At 46.2% G+C, this 26,161-nt stretch overlaps 1 protein-coding gene across 2 annotated transcripts in view; it reads right to left on the bottom strand.

Moving 5' to 3' along the window:
- The window catches only part of TMEM63C (transmembrane protein 63C), a 653,749-nt gene that overhangs the window by 555,051 nt on the left and 72,537 nt on the right, over positions 1–26,161 (bottom strand). For both annotated transcript variants that reach the window (XM_086937543.1, XM_086937545.1), the window contains exon 2: positions 18,024–18,115. The gene's annotated coding sequence lies outside the window, so the exon portion shown is untranslated. The remainder of the gene's footprint in view (positions 1–18,023; positions 18,116–26,161) is intronic.

The following is a 26,161-nucleotide window of genomic DNA, read 5'->3' as shown; positions in this document are numbered from 1 at the left end:
ACACAGAGTCTTTCTTAATAAAATTGACAAAATCGAGTAGAAAGAGAACTTTACCATGATAACTATGGACGTCAGTTCCTTGTATACAGCCATAGACCATGAAGGGATTGCAGCTTGTCGCTATTTTCTAGAGGATAGGAATATAGGTTTTTTGGAACACACACGTATGTTAGAGGAGAGGATAAGAATATGTCTATCCAACAACATATTTATGTTTAATGGTGAACTCTTCAGACAAACAAGGGGGACCGCGATGGGTTTGTGCTTTGTCCCGCAAACCTCTTCCAAGGCAAGTGGGAGGAGGAAATCCTTAAGGAAGAACAACTGCAATATGACCTCAAACAGGTCATAGTGTGGATGAGGTATATTGACGATCTGTTTGTCGTATGGGGAAGGAATGAAAGTGAAGCCAAAGACTTCATTGATAAACTTAGCAACAACAAGTACAACATTAAACTATCGTAGGATATGAGTAAAACCAGAGCAGAATTCCTTGACACTCTGATTATGATACAGAACGGCACCCTCTCCACCTGTTTACACCGCAAAGAAACAGCGGGCAATAGTCTTCTTTGTGCCCTCAGTGCTCATCCTGATACACTCAAATGGAGCATTCCCTATGGGGAGCTACTGAGGGCACAAAGAAACTTTAGCACGGAAGAAGCATTTTTTCTGGAGCAAGAGAAGATGCTTGCCAGATTTAGAGAACGAGGCTATCCGGAGTGGGTACTTACTAAAGCAACCAACACAATAAAAGGGATCACTAAAGCTAAGAGTCTAGAATACAGAGAAAAACAGAAGGAAGAAGAGATCACTACAAGGGTGATAACCACCTTTACTCAAGGGTCCAAAAAGGTCCACAAAGTTCTGGTGGACAATTGGAAAAATTTGCAATCTGATGACGTCATAGGTCGCAGTATGAGTGAGAGCCCTCAAGTAACATACAGAAAGGGCAAGAGCCTTAGGGATATCTTAGTGAGAGGAGATATCACGCTGAATCAAGAAAGGAACATTCATAATCTGAAAGGGTTCTACCCATGTGGACACTGCAGAGCTTGCAAATATAGTCACATGGTAAAATAATTTGACATACCTAGTAGAAATAACAGAACCATCTCACAATTTCTTACCTGTAGCTCCACTTATGTAATCTATGTTTTGGAATGTCCGTGAAGGTTGCAGTATATTGGGAGCACCATTTGCATGGTTAAGAAACGGATCCAAGAGCATCTAAGGGCTATCACTGATGTAGATCTGCACTATCCGGTTGCCTGTCATTTTCATGAGAAACATCAATCTAATAATTCACCCCTCAGATTCTTAGCAATAGAACAAGTTAATCTAGGAAAGAGAGGGGGAAATAGAGAATTGGCGCGCAGAAAGAGAATCCAAATGGATCATTGAACTCGAGACTAGAGCCCCGGGAGGCCATAATTTGGATGAGGAACAGGCCACTCACCTGCATGATGAATAATGATGTCTTTTTGTATACATTTTGAATAAAATGTTGATTAATTTCTTTCTGATTTTAAAATGCGATGCACTGTATGCAACTGAAATATGAAACTATGTATTTTGCATAACATGTAGCAGATTTTTAAATGTAATATTTCTTTTCTTTTTGGTTTTTAAGCAGGAGGAAAGGAAGGGACCCATCCCGTCTCAGGAGACCTCACGGGCTCCCTACCCTTTTCTTTATCAGGAAGATTCTGCACCTCCTTAAGATAAGAGACTTTTAAAATGCACTTACTAACTTTGGTTGCTATTGGGTAGTTTTGTTTTTTTTAATTCTTATTTTGATAATGAAAGATGGGCATTTTTCTTTGGACATAACCGATTTGTGGGTGGCAATATCCAACGTAGGTGATAATATAAGGGCACTAGTCCGATTGGAAATTTGAGAGTATCTAGCATTTACAATGAACAAGATATCATTGTTTACACGAGTTTAGGCACTAGACAGAGATATATGGATGTACCATATTACATAGGAAGTATGGGCAAACCATCTTGTGTTTACAGGGGGAAAGTGTTCGTAAATGACAGTGTGACCAAGACACAATCTAGTGTCGAAACGCGTAGCGTATTTGGGAATAAAGAAAACCCTTGAGCAACCTGCTTCTGAGTGCGCATTGCTTACGAGCGCTTGATGAAAATTTAATTAATTTGGAAAGGCATTTGGGTTCGCCGTTGTTGTGCACCACCTGACTCGGGAGAGGACCTCAGCAGGACCCTTTGTGAATTGGAATATATATATATACACATGATTTACAACATGGTTTGACAGTATTTCTTCTATGTTGTTTTTTGTACTGTGTAAATTGCCCGGCAACTAGCACTTTAAATACCGGCACCAGCTCTAAGCAACTTGCCATGTGATCAGGCTTTGTGGAAAGCGAAACGCGTAATGGCGGCTGGCTTGCTGGATGCAATAAAGCACCTTGACTAAGCACTGAACTACGGGTCTGCTCCTTTGTCATTTGGGACAGGACTGGGGCGGCTGCCTCGAGTCGGTTGGCGAAATTACTTTTATCTATACTACTATTATAAAGAGAGAAGTCTGTCCTTTGAGCCAGGTAAACTCGAAAAGTACACCACCAATCTAAACACCCAAGACATCTATGAAAACCTCAGGGCAAGCAGAAGGATATAGGTGATATAAAAATAAAAAATATACGTTATTTAAAACATTTACGAATAAAAATACAGTAGTCCCTAGAAAGTAGCGCCGGCCGCGACGTCTGCGTGATGACATCGGGAGCGCGGGGAGGAGCGGCGTTCAGGAGCAGCAGGAAGAGCGGAGGACATGAGCGAGGGGAGGAGCTGCAGAGGACAAGCAGAAAGGAGCGGAGGAGCAGTGGCAGCACGGGGAGGAGCGGCGGATCAGGTAGCGGACAAGCGGTCAGGAGCAGCGAGAAGTGGAGGGGTAAACACAGCAGCGCGGGGAGGAGCGGTGGATGAGGTAAGTCAAGCAGCCGCGGGTGCGCAGCGTGGGACGGGCGGGGGCCATGAACAGAGAGTGAAAGTCGGGACGTCGGGGGAAACAAAGAGTGGGCAGAAGCAGCCGCTCTGCTGTGCCTCTCCTGCTGTGATGCTGCCCCCAGCCCCTTTCTACCCCGGGGCGGGCTGCTAGTATATATATATATATATATATATATATATATATATATATATATACACACATATATACATATATACACATACATACATACATACATACATAAGCAGCCCGTCCCGACTTGTCCGGGAGTAATCAGGCTTCCCCGCCCCGCCCCTCCCCCCTCCGCCCCAACATTGTCCAGAAGCCCGGGCCCCCTGCCGGGACCGTCCCCCGCCTGCCCCGACCCCCGCCTGCCCGGACATTGTCCGTGGGTCCCCTTACCTCAGCCGCTCCTCCCCCGCGCTCCTCAGTTTAACGCTCCGCCGCTCCTCACCGCCGCTGGTCACCGCTCCTCCCGCCTGTCCGCTGCTCGTCACCTCACCGCTCTTCCCGCCTATATGCTGCTTGTCACCTCACCGCCGCTGGTCACCGCTCCTCCGGCCTGTCCGCTGCTCCTCACGTCACCGCTCCTCCCCCGCGCCATGTCCCCCGCACCTCGTCGCGCTCCAGGTTGCCACTCCTTCCCGCACACCTGACGTGAGCACGCACATCGGGGGACTACTTTTTTTTTTATGCACATTTTTTAAATAACTTTTTTTTTTTTAATTTATATAGCCTATAACCATCTGCACACCCTGACGATTACAACGGTGTATCGGGTGTGTGGATTGGCGCTGTGGTTCCCGAGTTTACCCGCCTCAAAGCCTCAAAGTTCTTCCTTTATTATAGTAGTATAGATATATATATATATATATATATATATATATATATATATATATAAATATATAAAAGATGGGCTATGACTTTGTAAATATGCACCTCTTCTCATACATGTAATGTTATTAAATCACAGCGCAAAAAGCAAAGTGTATTATGCTAAAGATTCTTATGGAGAGTCAAACGCTTATAAACACTGATATTTATAGGTTTTGAAAATTCTGTAAAAAGCGTATAAACCCCTACCTAATTCACCACAAAACAAACCTGAAGACAAGAAAGTCTACTTATTGGGTATAGGATAATGCAGTAAATTTATTTTTTTTTAAATCGTTTTTATTGGCATTTTTCTCCAAACTGAACATTGCAGTCATCTCTACAATAAAGTGCGTTATGCATTTCCCCCCTGCTCCCGCCGCCCCCCCATTCATTACCCATAGTGAGGCATACAGTTCACATACAAAGGTGATCACAAGGTGGGTTCTTCATAGTACCATCAGCATTTCAATTATCATAAAGTCTCTTTGTCCTCCAATATGCACCTCTCGAGATGAACCATTATAGTCCGGCATCCAGTCCGTGATAGCTTCGCCATTTCCCCCACACTTTTCGGAACTTCCTAGGACACCCCCTTGCCTTGTATGTAACTCTCTCAGCCGCCATATACATTTCTAGGCCTCCCCTCCATTCTTCCAGACGTGGTATCTCCGGTGCCCCCAAATATTTCGTAATGTCCCTCTTAGCCACTACTAAGGCCAGTACCAGGAAGGTCAGCAGAGGGCGTGGAAGGTCCACATCGATTGTCATGCCCAATAGAGCCAGCTTGGGGTCGACCTGTGATTGACTCTCTAGTACTGCTGACAGTTCCGTGAAAACATCCGACCAGTACCCCTGTATTTTAGGGCACGACCACAGGACATGGAAGAAGTCCCCCCTGGGGTCCTGGCACCGCAGGCATTTAGCATCATCTGACTTTTCCATCCTGTGAAGCCTCACCCTATCAAAGAGGGTTCTATGTAATATGTTAAATTGGATAAGGCAGAGTCGAGATTTAACTGCCACCTCCCTGGGATGTGTTATAACCAGTTCCCAGTCAATGTCCTCCATGCCTCCCACATCCGCCTCCCATTGTTGTCGAAGCTTGGCCAAGTCCCCCAGCATGTTGTTCGTGAGGGTCTTATAGGTTAGAGATACCGCCTTCTGCTGGATGTGCTCCTGTAGGAGCCTGCCTTCAAGTGGGGCGAATTCTGCCAGGTCTACGGTGTCAATATTCTGGGCTCCCCATGCATGTTTTAATCTAGTATATTTGTACCTCTGTGTGGAGTGTAGGCCGAATTCCGTGGTCAGAGCTGCAAATGTTTTCAATTGCCCTTTGGCAATGACATCTCCCAACGTGGAGATCCCTATGTCGTCCCACCTACTGTAACCCGTTAATTTGTGGAGCTCCGTCAGCCACGTGCAGTGCCAAATTGGTGTTTGTTTCGTTGACTTCCTGTCCCACCCCATGCGTTTCGTGGATGCCCTCCAGGCAAGAAGGGTAATTTCGGTGGCCGGTAGAAGACGTTTCCGGCCATGCTCCCCATACAGATAGGAAAGGATGTGTCTGGGTGCTAATTTGTGGGGCTCTAGTGCATAAGAGGGGTGGTCTGCCTGTGCGTGTATCCATTCGTTGATCGGGGCCAGATGTTCCGCCCAGCAATATGCTTCCAGCTTCGGGAGCGAAATCCCCCCACTATATTGGTGCCTCTGTAGGGTGGTCAGGGCCACCCTAGGTTGTTTACCCAGCCATATAAAGGCACGTAGGTACGAGTGTATCTTGGGGAGGGTTTTTGGGGGGGAGGGGGTAGTACTCATTTTGAAGGGCGTACAAGTATTTGGGGAGAATAATCATCTTGTACATAGCCGCTCGGCCTAGAAGGTTGAGTGGGAGTAGTCTCCAGCGGTCAATATCTGCAATGGAGTTTACCATGATACGCTCAATGTTACGGTGTAAGAAATATGTCTATCCAGGGTGAGGTAGACCCCTAAATACAGAAAGCCCTCCGCTATAGTGAGCAGCCTTCCTGGAAGGTCCGACCACGCTTCTCTACCTGCGGGGTCGTATAAGACAGACTTATGCCAATTTATTCAGTATTCAGTATCCGGCATTGTCACCGTACAGTTCCAGTTCGTGAAATAGCTGCGGGATAGACGCCTCCGGTGAGGTTACATATAGAAGGACGTCATCCGCATATAGCGAGATCTTTTCCTCGTTCACCTCTCCTTCAGTCCGCTGAAATCCCCTGAGTTCGGATTCTGGCGAATTCTAGCCGCCAGGACCTCTATTGTTAGAGCGAATAAGAGTGGGGAGAGGGGGCACCCCTGTCTGGTCTCTCGTCGTATTTGGAATTCCCGCGAGAGGACTCCGTTTACTCTCACCCTGGCCCTCGGTTCAGTGTACAGCAGTTGCACCCATTTCTGGAATTTCGGTCCGAAGCCGAATTTCTGTAGGGCACCCTCTAGAAATGGCCAGTGCACCGCATCAAAGGCTTTTTCCGCATCCACGGACAGGAACCAGTGCGGGTCCTCCCTGTCCCGGACCTCCTGCAGCCAATTGTGATTGCGCCTAAGATTCAGTCTGGTAGCCCTGTCTGGTATAAATCCAGTCTGATCAAGGAGGATCAGCTACGATATCACCCGTCTCAATCTCATCGCCAGGATAGTGGCCAGTAGCTTTGTTTCAGAGTTTAACAATGAAATTGGACGATAGGACTCGCAAAGCTCTTTCGGTTTGCCGTACTTGTGGATAGGGACAATGGTAGCCATGGTCAGGTCAGGAGGGAGCCTTCCGTCCTGGAGGGCATCCTCATATAGGCCCTTCAGATGTTTCACTATGAGGTCAGCCGTTCGTTTAAAGAATTCGGCTGGGAAGCCATTGGGGCCTGGTGTTTTCCCCGGTCTCAGTTTGGCCAGTGCCTCAGATATGTCGTCGAGAGTAATATCGGAGTCTATCACTTTTGCGTCCTCCACGGACAGAGTCGGGAGGTCAGTTTGGTCCATATATTGTAGCGCCTCTTCACGTGTCCCTAGATCTCTAGACTCATAGAAGTCTTCATAGTGGTCTGCGAATGCCACAGCTATATGTACGTCTGATTGGAGTGTCGTTCCCTGAGGGTCTTTAATCTGCTCCACCCATCTCTCCGGCAGTTCTTTTTTGCTGAGCCACGCCAGGAGCTTACCAGACTGGTCTCCTACATCATATAGGCGATGCAAGGTAGCTAGTGCCTACGTCTTCGCCTCTCCAGTCACCAACTCCCTATATTGTGATTGTCTATCTGTGAGTCTCCTGACTGCGACTGGGTCTCTCGAGTTCTGCATTCCCTTTCCAGATCTAATATGTCCCGTTCGATGACTTCGGCCTCAGAGTGGAGCTTTCTTCGTTCCTCTGCCAACCTATTCTGTGCCCTATCCCTCATAACGGTCTTGAAAGCCTCCCAGAAAACCACTTTCGAGGTGACCGAGCCCTCGTTTTCGGCAATATAGACTTTGATGTCCGCTCTGAGTCCCCGTATGACATTTGGGCTTTGCAGGTCCCAAGCCGTCAAGTGCAATTGCCGCCCATCTCCCTGGCGTTTCGCCCCGTCTGATTAGCAGCGGTGAGTGATCTGATACTACTCTAGCTTTATATTCTGCTACATCTTGTATTGTCAAGTGTTGGCGGGCCATAAAGACGTAGTCCAGTCTCGAGAAGGCCTGGTGGGCGCCCGAGAAGAACGAGTAAACCCGCTCCTCAGGGTGTAGCCACCACCATGTGTCCGTGAGACCTAGGTTGGTCGCCCATTGTGACAAAGGGGTCTGTGTCCCCTTCCTCTGTCGTGCTTGATCTATCCTTAGAGACATCCAATACGTCGTTAAAGTCTCCCCCTACAATCTGTATGGTGTCGGCTGTTTCCAGCAGTATGTCCGCTACTTTCTTAAGTGTGGGAGCCTGGAGTTTCGGTGGTGCATAGACTGAAACTATAGTGTAGGTGCACCTGTTCCATTTCCCCTTGATAGCCACGTATGTTCCCTGGGGGTCTGACCATGTTTGTGTTATGAGAAACGGAGTGGTCTTTTTCAGAATAATGGCAACACCTCTAGAGTCTGACGTGTATCCTGCATGTGCTAGCAGCTTAAAACGACCTCTAGCTAGGAAGCCGCACTTAGTACCTTTGAGGTGTGTTTCTTGTAGGAGGGTGATGTCCAGGGCTACACGTTTCAGATACGAGTTAACCAGGCCCCTCTTAATCTTACTGCCCAAGCCATTCACATTCCAGGACAAGATGCTAATCCCTCCCCGGCTTTCCCGGTGTGTGTCGTGATCAGCTAACATGGTTTGGGCTTGAAGTGGTCAGGAGAGCAACCCCTGTATGGTAAGCAGCCCGGGTATTTGTGTGGTATGTCGTGGCGTACCCAAGGGCATCTCTAGGCATGTGGGAATGACTTTCAGTGCGGAGGCGCGGCATAAGGCACCAGTAAATTTGACTGCAGTTAACCAACTTTCCCCCCCTCCCAACAAAGATCCCCCCCAACAGAACTATTTCAACTGTTCCCCCATCCTCCCCCCTCCCTACCTTCCCCCTCCCGTCCAGCCCATTTGTGTAACCCGTGACCAATTGGACTTTCAGGCGGTGAAGGTCTGTCACCCACCCACAGGATCCCAAATCAAACTATATTCAGGATTCAAACCAGGGGTATAGTCTTTGCAGGCGCCCTGTGGAGCGTGTCCTGCCTCTCCGGAGATAAGCAAGACCACAGGGGCACCAGCATTACCCCGTGTACAGTGTTCTAAGTCAATAGAAAAGATAAGGAAATATAAAAGGGGGTTATAACTTGCGCGGCACCAGCAGCGGCGCGCTGCTGCTACGGATTTAAGATCCAAGCTTCCTCACGATTGCGAGTCCTGCGTTGCAATGTCCTGTTCATCTGTTCCGCCAGTTGCACCCAGCTCCATCTCGCGGATTACCTCAATCAGCGGGTGTGTAGAACGGTCGGTTGAGTCCTCCGCCTCCGACAAGAGTCCGTTGTAGAGGCCTCAGGTGTCTGCCTCCTGTGGATGAGCTAGGCCTCCAAATCTAGACCTCTGATCCCTGGGGTCGGCGGGGAGCGCGTCGCGGCTCCCTCTCCCTCGTCCTGCCGCATGCAGGTCCGGATAGGGCGACGGGTGTGAGAACCCGCTGCATTCTCGGAATTTGGGATCTTTGCGCCCTAGGTGAGTTTCTTCGAAAGTTCGCAGCCGCTAGTTCTGTTCGGATTCTGCGCCCTCCTCCTCTGCTTCTCGAAGCAAAGGCCTCTCCTCCAGCCAGTGCCAGGCTTCCTCTGGGCGGTTAAAGAAGTGCGACTTTCCTTTGAACATTACTTTCAGTGTCGCCGGGAAGAGCAGCATATACGAGATATGGATTTCTCGAAGTTTCGCCTTGACAGAGTCATATGATTGTCTCTGTTTTTGGACATCCTGACTAATCAGGGAAAATCATGATGTTCGCGTTCTCAATCTTGAGCTCTCCTTTCCGTCTAGCTTCTCGGAGGATAAGGTCTCTATCGGCATAGTTCAAAAAGCGCGCAATTATCGGCCGCAGCCTTGCTTCCCTCGGGCGGTTTCGCTAGTAGTGCCCTATGCGCCCTTTCAATGATAAAGCAGTTAGAGAACTGGGCCTGTGGGAAGGTGGAACGTAGCCAGTCCTGTAGGAAGGCCGCAACATCTGTCTTCTCAATGCCTTCCCTAAATCCTACGAATCTAAGGTTGTTTCGTCTTGCCCTGTTTTCGGCGTCGTCCACCCTCCATAGCAGTTGCCTGTGTGACACCTGCAGCTCCGCCATTTCTTTACGGAGGGTTGTGATAGAGTCTTCCGTTTCGCTGATTCTGGATTCCAACGTCGCCACCCTTCCGGTGAGATTTCGGAAGTCCTGGCGTAGCAACAGAACCTCGGAGCCCACTTCGCCTATTTTGGTCTCAAGTGCTGCTCTAGAGTCCTTGATATCAGTCCTGGAGGCCTGAATCGCCTCCAAAAGCATGGCCGTGTCCGTGAGTGTTTCCGGGAGGCTCTGGGGCATCTCCTTTTGTGCCCTCACCGTGGCGTAGGTTTCGATGGTTTCCTGTCTGGCCGACCTTGCAGGCGGGTCTCTCTTCCCCATGTTGCTCCTCTTTGATGGCGAGGTGGTCCCGCGGATACGTAGGGCGCCCGGTTCGTGTCGGGCCGTGCGTCCCCCGCGGGGTATGTCATGTTCCCACCAGGGAATAGCGACGGAGTGTCTCCCGAGGATTCAGTAGGGTGGGACCAGGGACCCGGTATTGTGTAACCGAAGTGGATCCCCCGAGGGCGGTCACACTCTCAGGTCGTGTGCCGGTTCCCGGAGGCAGAGGGCGGCCATGTGGTCGGGCCGGTCTCCCAACTCCGCGGTGGAAATTCCCCAGGAACCTCTCAGGCCAGGTCACAGTTTTTCGTCTCCGGGGACGGGGAGTGTCTCGCCTTTCTTCTCTGCTGCGCCGCCCGCCAGTCCCACTCAATTAGCTTGGGCTCCTCTCCCGGGGCGAGGGCCCTCGGGGTCTCCCCAGACCGACCGCATCGCCTGCCCCTCCCTGGCTCCAGACGGGCACTCGCGGGATGTAGCGGTGCGGTGTGGGCACCCGCGACCCCCTCCGTCGGTTCCGTGTCCTCCCTGGCTCCGATGTCTGCGGAGGCCCTCAGCAAGAGTCTCTGGTGCTCAGGGGGAGTCAGAGCCAGGCCGCCAGGTTTCGCCCGGTCGCCATCTTGCTGCGGTCGCATCGCTTCGGATTTCTCTTCTCCCCGGCCGATTGCTGGTCGTATTCCACCAAATTACTCGGTTTTTCTGTGGCAGAAGTATCAGGGCCAGCCTAGGGCACAGATTTGGGCTGTTTTAGGAAGCTTTGGAGAGAAATAATCGTCGGATCAACGCAGCACGCCGGGAGCCGAGCCAAGGCACGTCTTACTCCTCCATGCTGCTAGCCACGACCCCCGGAGTACATTTAACTGCAACTCACAGTAATGACCCTTCACCAGAGTGGTGAACCACAACTACAGGACCAGTCAAAGGAGAAACCAGAAAATTAAAATACTCTCACTTCGAAACAAAGCTCTTATGACACCAAGCAAACGAAGCAAATCATCAGGATCCTTCACAAAAGAGCTGTCTTCTGTCTTCCATCCAATTAACTATCCATTCATCCACCTGCTGATATCCAACATTTCACCTTTAAATTCCATTCATTCTTTCATCCATCCTTCGGTATTTCACCACTTTGTCCATCTTTATCCAAACCTATCTATCCATCCATCCATCCATCCATCCATCCCCAAATCTATCTATATATCTATTCACCCTTTCACTCACCCATCGCTCCATCTACCCTTTCACACATCCATCTTTTCACTAGTCCACCCACCCATCCATCCATTCGCTCATCCATCCATTTCCCCTTTCACTCATTCATCCATCCACTTTCAATTTTCCATCTATTCATTCACCCTCCCTTTCACTCACCCATCTATCCACCCATCCATCCATCCTTTCTCTCCTCCATCCATTCTTTCAATCATACATCCATTCTCTCATCCATACTTTGACTCATTCATCCATCTTTTCGTTCATCGATCCTTTCACAGCATCATCTACCCTTCCACTCCACCTGTCCATCCTCACTTTCACTCACCCCATCCATCCACACAACCTCTCATCATCCATCTACCCTTTCACCCAGTCATCCATCATCCCTTTCACCCATCCATTCTCCCTCCCATCCAACCCGTCTTTCACTCATCCACCCTTACATCCATCCTTTCACTCATTCATCCATATGCCCATCCATCCTTTCACTTACCCATCCATCCTTGTACACTTTCACTCGCACATCCATCCATATTTTTTTTTGTGTGGAGTAATATAAAGTGCGAACTAGACCCGGAGGTATCTGAGCGCTTTACATGAGCACAAGTTGCGTTACAAATGGACACATTAATTTTTGTTAGGCACAAGGAGATTGAGTGACTTGCCCCGAATCACAGAACGATGAGCGTCCCTGCCGAGACTTGAACCCGGTTCCCCAGCTCCGAGGCAGACTGCCCTAACCGTTAGGTCACATTCTTTCCCCATGCTCCCACTCACACATCCATCTATACTTTCACTCATTTGCTCAACTTTGCCTGCCAAGTTGCAGACAAGAGAGGCCCATTAAGAACTCCACCCACTGTAGGTGCCAAAGGTGAGTGTTCACGATGCCCCAGCATTCATCCTTTTACTCAATCTATCCACCCTTTCACTCTACTATCCATCCATCCAAACTTTCAATCAGCCTTCCGTACTTTCGTTCACTAATCTATCCTTTTTCTCATCATCCATTCACTCTTTCACTCATCCACCCATCTTTTCATCTATCCAACGTCCCTTCCCTCATTCATTTAACCTCCATTTCAATCATCCATCCATCCATCCTTTCACTCGCCCACCCATCCATCCTTTTCTCACTCACATCCACCGATCCATTCTTTCACTCATCAAGAGCTCCACCCGGATGTAAGTGCTAAAGTTGGGGGTTCACAATACACCAGCATCCATCCTTTCCCTCATCCATCCATTTATCCTTTCACTCAATCTATACACCCTTTCACTCCACTCATCTATCTATCTATTCATCCTTTCACTCAGCTTTCCATACTTTTGTTCACTCATCCATCTATGCTTTCTCTCATCATCCATCCACCCTTTCACTCATCCATACATGCTTTCCCTCATCCATCCATCCACCCACCCACCCTTATATCCAACTACCAATCCACCCATTCATTCATCCTGTCACTCACTCACCTATCTGTCCATCCTCTCCCTTACACACCCATCCATTCATCCTTTATCTCACTCACTCACACACCCTTTAATGCTATTTATGAGCCTTCGTCTACTGAGTTGTAGATAGAAGAGGCCCTTAAAGGACACCACCCTTGCTGTAGCAGCTGCTAAATCATGGTGTTTACGATGCACCAGAGACCAGTAAAAGACCAGGAATACCTACTCATAGACCACCTTCCAGGAGTGCCATTGCCTGAGTATCATCTGGATAAGGCCATCTACAGTAAAGGGTGACTTACAGTGGCAATTCCTCTGTGCAGGCATATTAGGGTCTGGAAGGACAGAACCCCTTAATTCTGCCCTTACCTTATCCACTGCTTGAGTGACCCACTCTCGCCGAGCAAGAAGAATAGAGGAACAGCCACATCTAGGGCAGGCTGATAATGCCACATCAGCTCTTTATCACATGAAAGAGCCTGTAACATCTTGTATGGATCAAATTCACATGCAATAAAATTACTCAACTGACAAGTAGCAATGGTTTGAAAATTAACACTCATCTTTGGTACCCTAAACCTAGTGCTCCTTTGCTTATTCCAAAAATCTCAGACATATAGTTGAAGATGAAAGATATGTAATTCACATTTTTGCAAGATTCCAGAATCCCTCTCAATTGAGCAGAAACATTAAGTAATGTCAGGTTGATCCATCAGCAATTGTTGACTACCTCATTGCTACAACCATTATTCCATTAACCTAACCAGAACCTTTTAGCCAGGCAACAAGAGGACTACTATGCATAAAGAGAAAGAATGCCAACACCCAAATTCAAAGTGGTTAGCCTTACACAGTTAAAGTTACTTTGTCAAAAGCGACCAAGGAATATAAATTAAAAAGTCTGTACAACAGTTTTCTGTACAAATGAGTTTTTAGTGACGCGTAAACTGGAGAAAAATAATAATAACGTGCAATACATGTAACTCTAAAAATCTGTAATTATGCATGACATCACTTTCTAAGACAACTAAACTAATAAATCTTGAGTCTTCCAGTTGGATTTCATGTGTGGTCAGAATTATTTCTCTCTGATCCGCTCTTAATAGCTTTAGGGCTTTAATTTACCTGCCACCTTTAAGGGAAGGCACTCATACCTCACTAAACAGCATCATTTATTCGGTACATGGCGTAAGATTAATATCTCAGCCTCCAGTCTGTAGTACAGTACAGAGAGACCATCAGTCTAGCCTGGTCTTCTCAGCACTTACTATAGGAATCTGATGCTCACACAACAACCCTTTATCCTCCTCCATTTCCATGGGATGAGCCCCTTCTTGGTGATGGCTCTTAGACATTGGAACTCCGATCTCACTCTCCCCCTTACTCCCACTACCCAGGCCATACACTGAGATACCACAACAAAGACAGGTCAACCTACACACATTCACTTACAATAGAAATCTCAATCGGAGCCTATTATGTGATCCATCAGCACTAGAACCTGTTCCCCTACTCGTTCCTGGAACGAGGAGGTGGAGGAATGAAAATAATAAAGGTTAACACATGGCCTGACTTTAGTTAATAGGGTCTGTATACAATGTCTTTGTGACCAGAGGTAAAGAATTCCACTCTCACAGACAAGAGTCCCAAATGAAATTGTGAGGAATTTAATTACACTTCATTTGAAATACATCTGAGATCACTGTTAGCGTCTACAGGGTGTGAGGACAAACTCATTCCACAATTGACAGCTTCATAGGACCCTCATGTGTACACTATCTAGTTTGTGATCCATGGGAAGATATACCCCTTTGGCCACTTAAGTGTTCCATTACTCTGACTATAATGGAGCAGATTAGTTCAAGGTGGCAACAAAATCCAGAAAGAAAGAGTAAGTGGGTGTGCAGGTAAGGCCACTAACCAGGTGGTCAGGTGACTACAACTAACAGTGCCCTATCTTTGCATGCTAAGGGTGTTTGCTTAGAAGAAACCAACGGCGGACCCCTCCGACCTCAAGAACTACCGTCCCATCTCACTCCTTCCGTTTCCGGCCAAAGTCATCGAGAAGACAGTCAACAAACAGCTTGCCGCCTTCCTCGAGACGAACGGATCCCTCGACCCCTCGCAGTCCGGATTTCGGGCCAACCACAGCACCGAGACCGCCCTCATCGTCGCCACAGACGACATCAGAACCCTGATCGACAACGGGGAAACAGCGGCCCTCATCCTCCTGGACCTCTCTGCAGCATTCGACACCGTCTGCCACCGCACCCTAGTGAAGCACCTAAGCAACGTCGGAATCCGAGAGAAAGCGCTGGAGTGGATCATTTCGTTCCTCACCGGAAGAACCCAGAGAGTCCGCCTCCCTCCGTGCAGATCCGAGGCCACCGAAGTAATCTGCGGCGTACCACAAGGATCTTCACTCAGCCCAACCCTCTTCAACGTCTACATGAGCCCCCTCGCTGCCATCGCACGCCAGCACAACCTCAACATCATCTCCTACGCCGACGACACCCAGCTCATCCTCTCCCTCACCAACGACCCCGCCACCGCCAGAGCCAACCTACACGAAGGGATGAAAGACGTCGCCGACTGGATGAGAAACAGCCGCCTTAAACTGAACTCAGACAAGAAGGAAGTCCTCATCCTGGGATCATCAACCTCCGCCTGGAACGACTCCTGGTGGCCCCCGGCCCTGGGCACCGCTCCCAAACCAACAGACCACGCACGAAACTTGGGCTTCATCCTGGACTCCTCCTGTCAATGACCAGACAAGTCAACGCCGTCTCATCCTCGTGCTTCAACACCCTGCGCATGCTCCGCAAGATCTTCAGATGGATCCCCACGGAAACCAGGAAGACCGTCACCCAGGCACTCGTTACCAGCCGCCTAGACTACGGGAACACCCTCTACGCCGGAACCACAGCCAAGCTTCAAAAAAGACACCAACGCATCCAGAACGCCTCCGCACGACTCATCCTCAACATCCCCCGACACAGCCACATCACCGGACACCTGAGAGACCTGCACTGGCTCCCCGTCAGCAAGAGAATCACGTTCAGACTCATCCACGCACACAAGGCTCTCCACAACCTGGGCCCCAAGTACCTCAACGACCACATGACCTTCTACACGCCCACCCGCCAGCTACGATCGACCAGCCACGCACTCGCCACCGTACCACGCATCCGCAGAGCCACCGCCGGAGGAAGATCCTTCTCCTACCTGGCAGTCAAGACTTGGAACTCCCTCCCCACCCACCTTCGGCGAACCCAAGACCATCTCTCCTTCAGGAAGCAGCTCAAGACCTGGCTGTTCGAGCAGTAACCTACCCCCCATCCCCCCCAGCGCCTTGAGACCCTCCCGGGTGAGTAGCGCGCTATACAAATGCCATGATTGATTGATTGATTGATTGATTGATTAGAACCTAGCAGCAGGTTTGTTAGCTCTCCTAGCTAGGCCTGTCAGGCTATTTATTGGAACTCCCAAGGTAGGGGCTTGGGAATGTATATTACCTTCTTTGTAGACAACACAATTCACACAGTGCCCAGCTGCAATGGCGCTCATAACTCTCTAGAGCAAGGAAATAGTTCAGCTCGAGACCAGGCGAGCAATACCTGGACAACTTACACCAAGAGCCTCAGCAGTTAAGCTTACGTCAAGCTAGCCACAGTGATGTACCCAATAAGAGGCCACCAGCGCACTGAAGAGAGCGAGTTCCCAGGTGAATAATTTATTTGTATTATTCGGTTCTTTCTTGAGGACTGGGTAAGCGACATAGCAAGGGCCAGAATGCCATGAATTCCGGTTTCTGTCGGACGGTTAATCAGCACCTACTACAAATGTGAACCAATCATGGTTTTGGATGCTTAGAGTCTTTGTTTATGGTGGCTTGAGATACAGGTACAGTATTATGTAACACTAGGTGAAGGCACTATAAGAAATGTATACCCTGCCTTAGTCTCCCAAAGCCACTTCACATGTGGCACACCACACACAAAACCCCACTATCCAAACCCGAGGCAACAGAGAGGACATCCCGTTTGCACAGACTAGTTGCACCTCCTCTGGTTTTCTCCACTGCAATAATGAACTGAGCCCTACTCAGTGGGTGTTATTCCACTCAAAATACTGAAGAGTACCTAGGCTATGCCATATAGGACAGGAAGACAAGGACCAATGGATGGGTAGTTTACAGAATGTTATGACAGAAAATGACTAAAACTGTAGACGTAACAAAAAGCATTCAGGAATTTCCGGCCTACTTGTAGCCCAATTGTGGGAGAAGTAGACTAGATAGACAGTGGTTGACTTTCTACAACCGTCAATTCGACAGAGTAAACTAGTTGTGCCTTATAGACCAAAAGATCCAAGATTAGATTAAACTTAAAATGTTGTAGCTCCGTGTCTAACATTGGCCAAATGCTGAATTGCAGTGCATGGGCTGGATTAGTTAGGTCTATTGATTGAAATGTGGTGTAGCGATAAGAAGGAATGGTAGGATTTGAAAAGTATACACATGGTCACGGTCTGGACAGATGACAAGTTGGCTGAGGATTCGTAAGACTGGAGCCAACGGATGGAGGATCTGCCAGATACTACTGTAAATAATGAGTAATAGTTCCTGGTTTTTATGCCTATTGCAGCAACCCTCTCCCTTTTCCAGCTGAGTTCAGAGAAATTCCTATTGAAGCGATTATGAGATTATGATACAGTAATAACAATTGCTATTTAGTACTCCTGAGACGGTGCACAATTGATGTGGTACGCTGTCCTAACGGCGCTCCTAATTTTAATGTGTTTCTTAGTTTTGTGAAAATCAATAAAAGGCGTTAAAAGAAAATCTGCAGAAATTTCCTGGATCTTCAAATCCTTCCCTAGCTCTTTAATTCTTCAATTGTTTGACAAATTGGATCTCCAACAGAAACTGTTTTTAGCGCATAACAAACACTTCGATCTAAGTACATCAATGGGGAGTACTTCTCCTCTTTGCTGATCTTCAGCTATTAAAAGGTTTTCTGCACCCACTCTGTTCCAACCACCCTACAGAAAGCACCGACTCGAATAACTATAGGAACACATTTTAAAAATATAAGAGACTAATCAACATGGCCAATAATCACACGATTATGGCAGGATCTTCAGAGGTTCGGTTATTAGGTTTATGGTCATCTGACCTACTATGCAAAAGCTGGGACTTGCTTGCCATGTGCTCCTGCTCCATTGAAAATAAGGGCAGAACGGGGTCGATCAAGTAGTCACAGTGTACTACTAGCGCTCCGGTGTTCATGGGTGAGCAATCGCGGACTGTGCACTTCTCTTTTGAAAGACAGCTAGTTCAAGGTAAGCATAAACGAGTGAAGAAGCCGAGAGTACATTTCATTACCTGTCCTTTTTTTGTGTGGAGGATGTTGTCAGCAATTTATTCTGAGCTGATCGGCCGACATGAATTCTTCCTTTAGGTCCGTCACTATTCATCTGAAAAAACGATAGTAGGTGTTGTATATTATATAACTTTAGTAATAGCTTTTTCAGGAGAACCATTAATATAAAATAAAATACAACACAATATTATTTAAAGCCAACCACATGCATTAGGTGCTAGGACGAGACATTTCTGGCAGGCACTTTCATTGATTTGTATTTGAAAAGTATATTGACTTAATGGTGGGGATATGGGATAAGTTGAATTAGTGGAGGGAGATAAGCAATTCAATAAAGTCAACTGTTTCTCTTTTTTAACACAAGGAGTTCAAATTATTCAGTGTAGCAGAAATGAAGCTCAGAACTCACTTCAGGTTGATCCTGGAACTAAATAAACATATTGCCAATAGCAAGTACTGCGTTAGTTGATTCAAATGGCAGAAAGATTCAGGAACAATGTATAAGTGATACCAATGTCAATAACTGAAATGGATTCAAATGTACAAATGTTTACATTCCCAGAAATTCAACAGCTCTCTTGGTGAAGTGGCCAAGTAATACTGAAACTCCCTAATACTCTCACTGCCTCAAACAAACAAATCATTAAATACACTTCTAATCTAAAATTTAAAGTAGTCAGTCTTCTTATCTCGGTATTGCTCCTTGTAAATAAATTAATTTGATAACAGGAGTTTCTTGAAGTTCGGAATGTTTTTTTGAGGCAAGATGGCATCAACAAACACGGACGTGTGAGCTAGCTGCTCCCAGATTCCCGCACCCGCACACTGTTTCGATGAGACATTAAGAGGAAGGAGGAGGCATTGTTTACGTGGAAATCTAGGGCTAGATGTAGTTAAATTTGATTTACCGATTCTAAAATACCGAATTTTACCGATTCGTTATTTCAGAATCAGTAAATCCTATGTAGGTAAAAAATACCGATTCGGTATTTGCCATTGATTCCTATGGGCCTCCGGCCCATAGGAATGAACGTCAATTACCGAATCGGTAATTACTGATTCGGTAAAATTGTGAAAAAGTCAAGGGTGGCAGGGTGTCACTTTGACACACTGTTGCACGCCTGATTAGTGTTGGTGTGCACATGTGGCAAACATACATGCCCTGTCACATGGCACAGGTGTAAATGCACATTAATGCATTTACACAGGAATTCCTTATTTACCACCAGCTAATAGTTGGTGGTAAATAACGAATTCCTAAAGCCCTGTAGCACTGTTTAGAGTGCTTTCTACATTTCATTTACCGATTCGGTAAATACCAAATCTGTAAATGAGGATTCGGTAAATACCGAATCGTTATTTACCGAATCGGAAAAATAGCCTCCTACATTGGAAAAGGCTTTTACAGGTCGGTAACGGCCGAATTCTGCCCTTACCGACCGGTAAAAGCCGACCTACAGCGGGCCCTTACTTACGAGCGCCAGACCTAGATACTGGTTCTTCGGTATGCTGGGTACTGCTGCGGCAGTGATTTCATCGAGGCTGCGCTGCTTGCATTCGGACTATTGGAGTGCGTCTTGGAGCCGGCGTTGGCGTTGCTCAGCAGCGGTTATGCGCTACGGAGGCCGGAGAGGGGCGGGTTTCGCCGCTTTGAGGACCTCTCCCAAGACCACGAGAAGAAGGGCTGGACCTCAGGCAGATTCCATCAGTGCCGGAGCTGTGGGTCTCAAGAATGATGCCAGCATCATCAGTGTCAGTAAAACCACTAACATTGACCCGGCAGTAACGGGAGGATATGTAAGCGAACTATCCCACTTTTGTTTTCTGCTGGCAAGGATATTTTATTTATTTAATGCGATTTTATATAGCGCGAACTATACCCGAAGGTGTCAGAGCGCTTTACATAAGAACCAGTTGCAAAACATAAGGTCTTAGGATTACAAGCGTTACATAAAAGATACAAACAGAAAAAATTGCAAATGTACAAATAGTAAAGTCACACAAGGAAGAGATACACACTGAAAGAAAAATTGCAAATGTACAAATAGTAAAGTCACTCAAGGAAGAGATACGAATGGATATACTCTAAGAGTCACATAGAAATGGTAGAGATAAAAGAAAAGCTTTGCATTCCCCTCAGGTTGAACCATCTGTGCAAACAACGCGGGGTGGGAAAACTTCTGACCCCGTGACAGAACTTGGTGGTGGTGGGGAAAATATGGCATTTCTGCCCACATCAACACTGGCTGCTCTGACTTTGGTCCCTCATCTGTAACTGATGTTACTCAAGTGACTGAAGATGCCTCTGGGAGGAACAGCTTGCATGGTAGCATCTCTACCCTTGAAAATGCTCTAAATGATGATCCCCTCGTGTCAATCCATGCCGTAAATACTTCCAATGTTGATAATATCGGGCAATTAATCCTGGTGCAAAGAGGGACATGTTAAGCTCAAAGCCCCCAATGAAGGAGATAGAATCTGGGGATTCTTTTTTTTCACTATCGGATCATTTAAACTCATCTACTGATGATCTAGAGTCAATCTTCAAAGTCCAGGCTAAAACCAGTATGCATGGTGATGATGGCAGTGACCGTAGTAGTTTACATCCGGAGGACACTGGTGATACATCGGATGGCAGTCTTCGGACAGTCCGTAAGAAACCTGACGTTGGAGAATGAGCCAAGCTGGTAGATAGTGGTAATGGCAGTAATGTTCTACAATGGGACTACACCGGTACAATTGACAGAGGCTCAGGTAATGGATGCAGCCCTGAGACAGATAAAGAAAGTCCTGCTGGTTCATCAGAAGACATCTCTTTAACCGTGATTTATCAAATTATTATGACCCACAGAGAGTAAACATGCACAGAGTCAGAGCGCAGAGCTCCTGTCACAAAATACAGAACTCAGTGCGTCGTATAGCTAAGACTTGTACAGAATTTACAACCAGGTTTAATTAAGTGGAAGCTCAAATTTGATGTTTGGAAGATGAATTGGTTGCACAGAAGGCTATGACAGAGACCCTGCGTTCCCTAAAAGACGATACTCAATGGAAGCTTGCTGATTTAGAAAACTGGTCCAGCAGGAATAATTTCAGAGTATTACAAATTCCTGAGGGTATGGAAGGGCAGGATCTTCGCAAGTTAATCATCGACCTGTTCAGGGAGGCCTTTCCGGAACTCACACAGTGGGACTGGTAGAGAGAAATAGAGAGCGCGCACCGTTTTCCATTTTCCTCGTCCCAGATCTGGTCACACTTCAGCCAGACCAAGAGCTCAGTTAATATCTTTTAATAGCTTTTTGGCTCTGGAAGATGTAGATATGTTGGCATGACAGGATAAAAAGGAGGGTTGGGAAAGGGGTGGACTTTTTTGCTAGACCTGACTTTTGTAACTTAACAGTAGAAAAGCAGTGGCAGTTACGTCAGCTTATTGCAACATTTCAGGCCAAAGGGGCTGGAGCTTTACTATTAAATCCAGCAAAATAAAAAATGATTCATAAAGAACACCTGAGGGGCAAGAAAAAGAGTGGTTACAATCTATGTAGAATATTGTTAACTGTTTTAGGCCTTTGATACACCGGTTTTGATTTTCACTCTGGTTGTGGATTTGTAAGCTTATGTTTCTCTAATTTTCCTTCTTAGATAAGTTATGGGATGTATATTGGTGGCGTGGGTACCTCCTCCTCTATCCTTGTATAATCCCACCCTATGCGGTTTTTCTGTAATATGTATAAAATAAATTTTTGTGGTATCGGCAACATGCATATGTTATATTGGGCTGTTTGTCGCTTCATTGTTGCTTTGTTACGCATAGGGTGATGGATAGAGGTGGGTGGAACATTCGGGTGGAGGGAGCTTGTCATCACAGGGACCATTGGTCCTAAAGCCTCTTTGATGGGATGGGTTGGGGTGGGTGTGGTGGGGTGAGGGTCGGTGGGTGGTCAGTAGATTGGTGTTTCAGGGGGGGGGGGGGGTCTATGTGGTGGGGTAAAAGCAGAAAATCAATCCGCAGTATCGTTTAGTTTATTAATTTGCCAGATTTAAAGTTTGGGGTTTTCTTTAGAAGAGAATTGAGTAAGGGCTTGCTCCTTTACTTTATTAATGGGTAAATCTGGACTTAGAATTTGCTCCCTAAAAAGTCTGTGGTTTAAATAATTACAATAAGAGGCAAAGAGTTGTGGAACAACTTTGTGTGCCCGATCTGGTCAGTCTACAAGAAATGCATGTGTCATGGGGGAAGCAGAAAATCTTATCAGAAATGGTCTATGAAATCTTGGCTGCTTCACGACAATCAATAATGACACGGGGAGGCAGTGTTAGCTAAACCGGCCGTACAAACATCAGGTCGTGTTTTAGTAGATAATTCAGGGCATTGGGCCATTTTGGAATGTATTGTGGGTGGGGGGTAAAGTTCACATTGTGTACAGTATATGGTTCCAATTTCGATGAGGCCCTCGTCTTGGAACAACTAAATTTAGACCTTGCACTATGGCCTACTCCACTAGTACTGTGTGGGGACTTCAATATTAATTTGATTAGTAAGGAACTTCAAACTCTTATTCAAGAATATAAAGGGAGGAAACCCAGGGTCTTTACGGCGTTATATTGTTTATTGGTGGACCATGGCTTGGCCGATGTTTGGGATCCGCTTCATACGCTCGCTCCTGGGTATACGTTTTATTCTCACTCCCATAAGAAGCTAGTACGCCTTGATTATTTTTTCGTATCTCCTTTATTATTTACTGGAGCTAAGATACAAGTCTTCCCCAGAATTACCTCTGACCATGCGCCGGTAGTTCTGGATATTCCCGCTCTGGGTTCTTGTAGAACTCCAAGGGTTTTTACTTTCAATAGAAAGCTCCTCCTTGATAATATTTTTATTGATCACATGAAAGTTTGGATCAAGGACTTCCTCCGAAATAATCGCCATTCCACGTCGATCGGTGTCTTGTGGGATAGCCTTAAAGCCGCTTTAGAGGGGCGGTTCTGAGTTATGGATTGTATAAACAAAAGAAAGCCAAATTGGCTGTACAAGAACTATACACTAAACACAAAGCTGCTGAAGAAAGTCATGCACGGGGGATCTACAAACTAACATGGCTAGATGTAAGGCTAACATGAATTTATTATGGAGCAAGGAGATCGCATTTAAATACCAATTGTATAGAAAAGATTGCTACGAGTATGGCGAGGCTACAGGGCGCGGTTTAGCTCAAAGGTTACATACTAAGGAGGCTGCTCATAGAATAGATGGCATGAAGAACGCTTTAGGTTGTATGGTACACGATCCCCAGGAGATCCTCAATATTTTTTATAATTTTTATGAAGATCTGTATACAGAACAGGAGTCTGGGCAACATATTAGGGATTTTGGGTTCCAAAATCTATTAATGAATTCTTGAATCCGGAGGATGCTGGGATGCTGGACAGTCCTGTTACCATGGATGAATTAGAGCAGGCTATTAACTGCATGACGACTGGGAAGGCGGCAGGTCAAGATAAACTTCCTTCGGAGGGCTATTGGACCTTTTTTCAAGATCTCAAAACGGATATGCTGGCTGTCTTTCAAGCTGCACAGATTGGGGGTGCACCAGAATCATGGGATGAGGCTAACATTGTTATATTCAGGAAGAAAAGATAAGCCAGCTGATGTGCCAGGTTACTATCGCCCGGTCTACCTTGTTAATTGTGATGGGAAGATATATGCAAAAATCTTGGCGAATCGATTGGCGAGTCATTTCTTCATTGGTCTCCCAAAAACAGCACAATTTTACTCCTGGTAAGGGGACAGTGAATCACATTAGGAGGGTAGTGACCCTATTTGATATCGCTCAAGTGGAGGCCAGGGATTTAGGATTGATTTCACTCAATGCCGAAAAGGTGTTCGATCGTGTTGCCTGGGATTTTCTCGGGAGGCGATCATGCAGCAGATGGGGTTTGGCCAGGGGTATATTCAGGCTCTGCGGGTTTTAGTTCGTTCTCCCGTGGCCAGGATCTGTTTAAAGGGGCTTGTTTCTGAACCTATACAGATCTCTAGAGGTACACAGCAGGGGTGTCCTTGCTCCCCGCTGTTGTTGGCCCTGTATATTCATCCTTATTTAAATATGCTGGAGAGAAGTCCCCAGATTAAACCATTTCTGGTCCAGAAGGATCATTTTTGCGTCCTCGCATATGCCGACGATATAGCGTTCATAACATGTGATCCTGTTGCGGCTGTATCTGAAATGGAACGCTTAGTGCATGAGTTTGGATCTGTTTCAGGCTATAAGTTGAACACGTCTAAAACTCAGATCCTCTGTACAAATCAAATTATGGCTAATGACACTAGAGAGGTTAGGGAGGTCACCTATCTGGGAATTAAGATCCGGGTCTGTTTGAAAGAGTTGGTTGAGGTCAACTGGGGGGGCAATTATTGGTAATGTCAAACTATCATTGGAGAAATGGGAGTGTTTACACCTCTCTTTGGTAGGTAGATCCAATGTCCTTAAAATGAATATACTCCCTAAGGTGTTGTATTTTTTTAGATCGGTTCAATTGAAAGTATCTCATGGACAATTACAACAGTTACAAGCTCTCTGTGCCAAATTTCTGTGGGCCCTGAGGCAACCACGTAGAGCTTCTCGTTTTAAGACACTTCCTAGGGACAGGGGTGACTGGTCGGTCACCGTCTTTGCGCTGTATTATCACGCTTGTATCTAATCAAATATACGGATACTGTTGACTGAAGAAGAAATAAGTAATTTGGGCGAGGCCCCTTCAATATACCAGATGGTCCTAGGGACTGAGGTTGAAAATTGCTTGTTCATTAGAATTGATAGTAGTTATTATAAAAAATGCACTTTAAAATTCTGGGTGCAGATTTTAAGGTATGGAATATAGTTCGAAGAAATTTACAGATTGGGAGGCAAAAATTCTATAAACCTACTATTGCCGCTGGGCTACTTCCTCAGTTTCTGGGAACGTATGGTTGCTAGATGGAGAATCAAAGGCAACACGCAAATTGGGGATTTTTATGAGGTTGGGGGTTATACTCTTCTTTCTCAAGTTTGGCAGACAGATTTCTTCTCCCAAAGAATAAAACAAAAATGATTTTGCAATTCTATGATTTCCTGCGTAAACAGTCCACTTTGATGACACCATATAAGATAGTAGATGCCATTAGCCACCAGGAAAAAATAGGAGCTCTTTATAAAATACTATTAGCCTCTAGGACGGATGATATGGATAAACATAACATTAGATGGGCTAATTGTTTGGGAGAACAATCTGTGTCTTCAGAGAAAGCGATCACTATTGCTGGGAAAATCTTTGTAGCACCGAATCTCAAAGCCCATCATGATCAAATAATGAAAGATGAAGAAATGGGGGGAAGGGGGGGGGACAGTGCGAACAATGGGAAATGTTTTCGGTTTGGAGCAGATAACGCTGACATTCTTCACAATTTTTATTCATGTGTCAAATTGGCTTTATATATCAAATATATTGAGACGTTTTTGACAGAGGTCACTGGTGTTGCTATTAACATTTCTGCCTCCATGATGTTGCTTGGGATTGGTGAAGATCTGGGGCATGGGTGTACATCCTGATGTACAAAGTTTGGTATTTGCTTTTCATCGCCACAGCAGTTGCACGGTTGTGTTTAGTTTCTTCGTGGCTCCAGCCTGATCCACCATCTTTTAAAATGTGGCGTGCTCGGTTTTTCAGTATATTAAATTTGGATTTCAGCTTGTATTCTGTTAAAGGACCAAGAAAGCTTAAACTAGGTTTGTACGTATGGGGGGAGCTAATTGATCATATGACCGGTTGAAATCTAATTCAGTACAGTTGAATACATTTAATTGTTACTGTGCCATGACGTGAGAACTGTTTGTATTTATTGATGTTTTGATACTGTGGATTTAAATACATTTTAAAAAGGAGTTTCTTGAAGTTTACCACAAATAGTCTTGACATAGAAAAGAGGTGGCCAGATGAAAAAATGCCAAATACATTATTGCCATGAAGAAGCCTACAAATAAAACATGAACTATTCATCTCTATTAAGTAATGGGAAACAGGTATAACTTTGCCCTTAAAATCTATTCATTGCACATCAATTGATCGTGGTACGTTTATTATCCTCCAGCGTTTATCAAAAACA

The sequence above is a fragment of the Lissotriton vulgaris genome, chromosome 9 (genome assembly GCF_964263255.1).
Source record: "Lissotriton vulgaris chromosome 9, aLisVul1.2, whole genome shotgun sequence".
Taxonomy (NCBI): Eukaryota; Metazoa; Chordata; class Amphibia; order Caudata; family Salamandridae; genus Lissotriton; species Lissotriton vulgaris.
The sequence above is the reverse complement of the archived record's forward strand: the minus strand, read 5'-3'. Positions and strand labels throughout refer to the sequence as shown.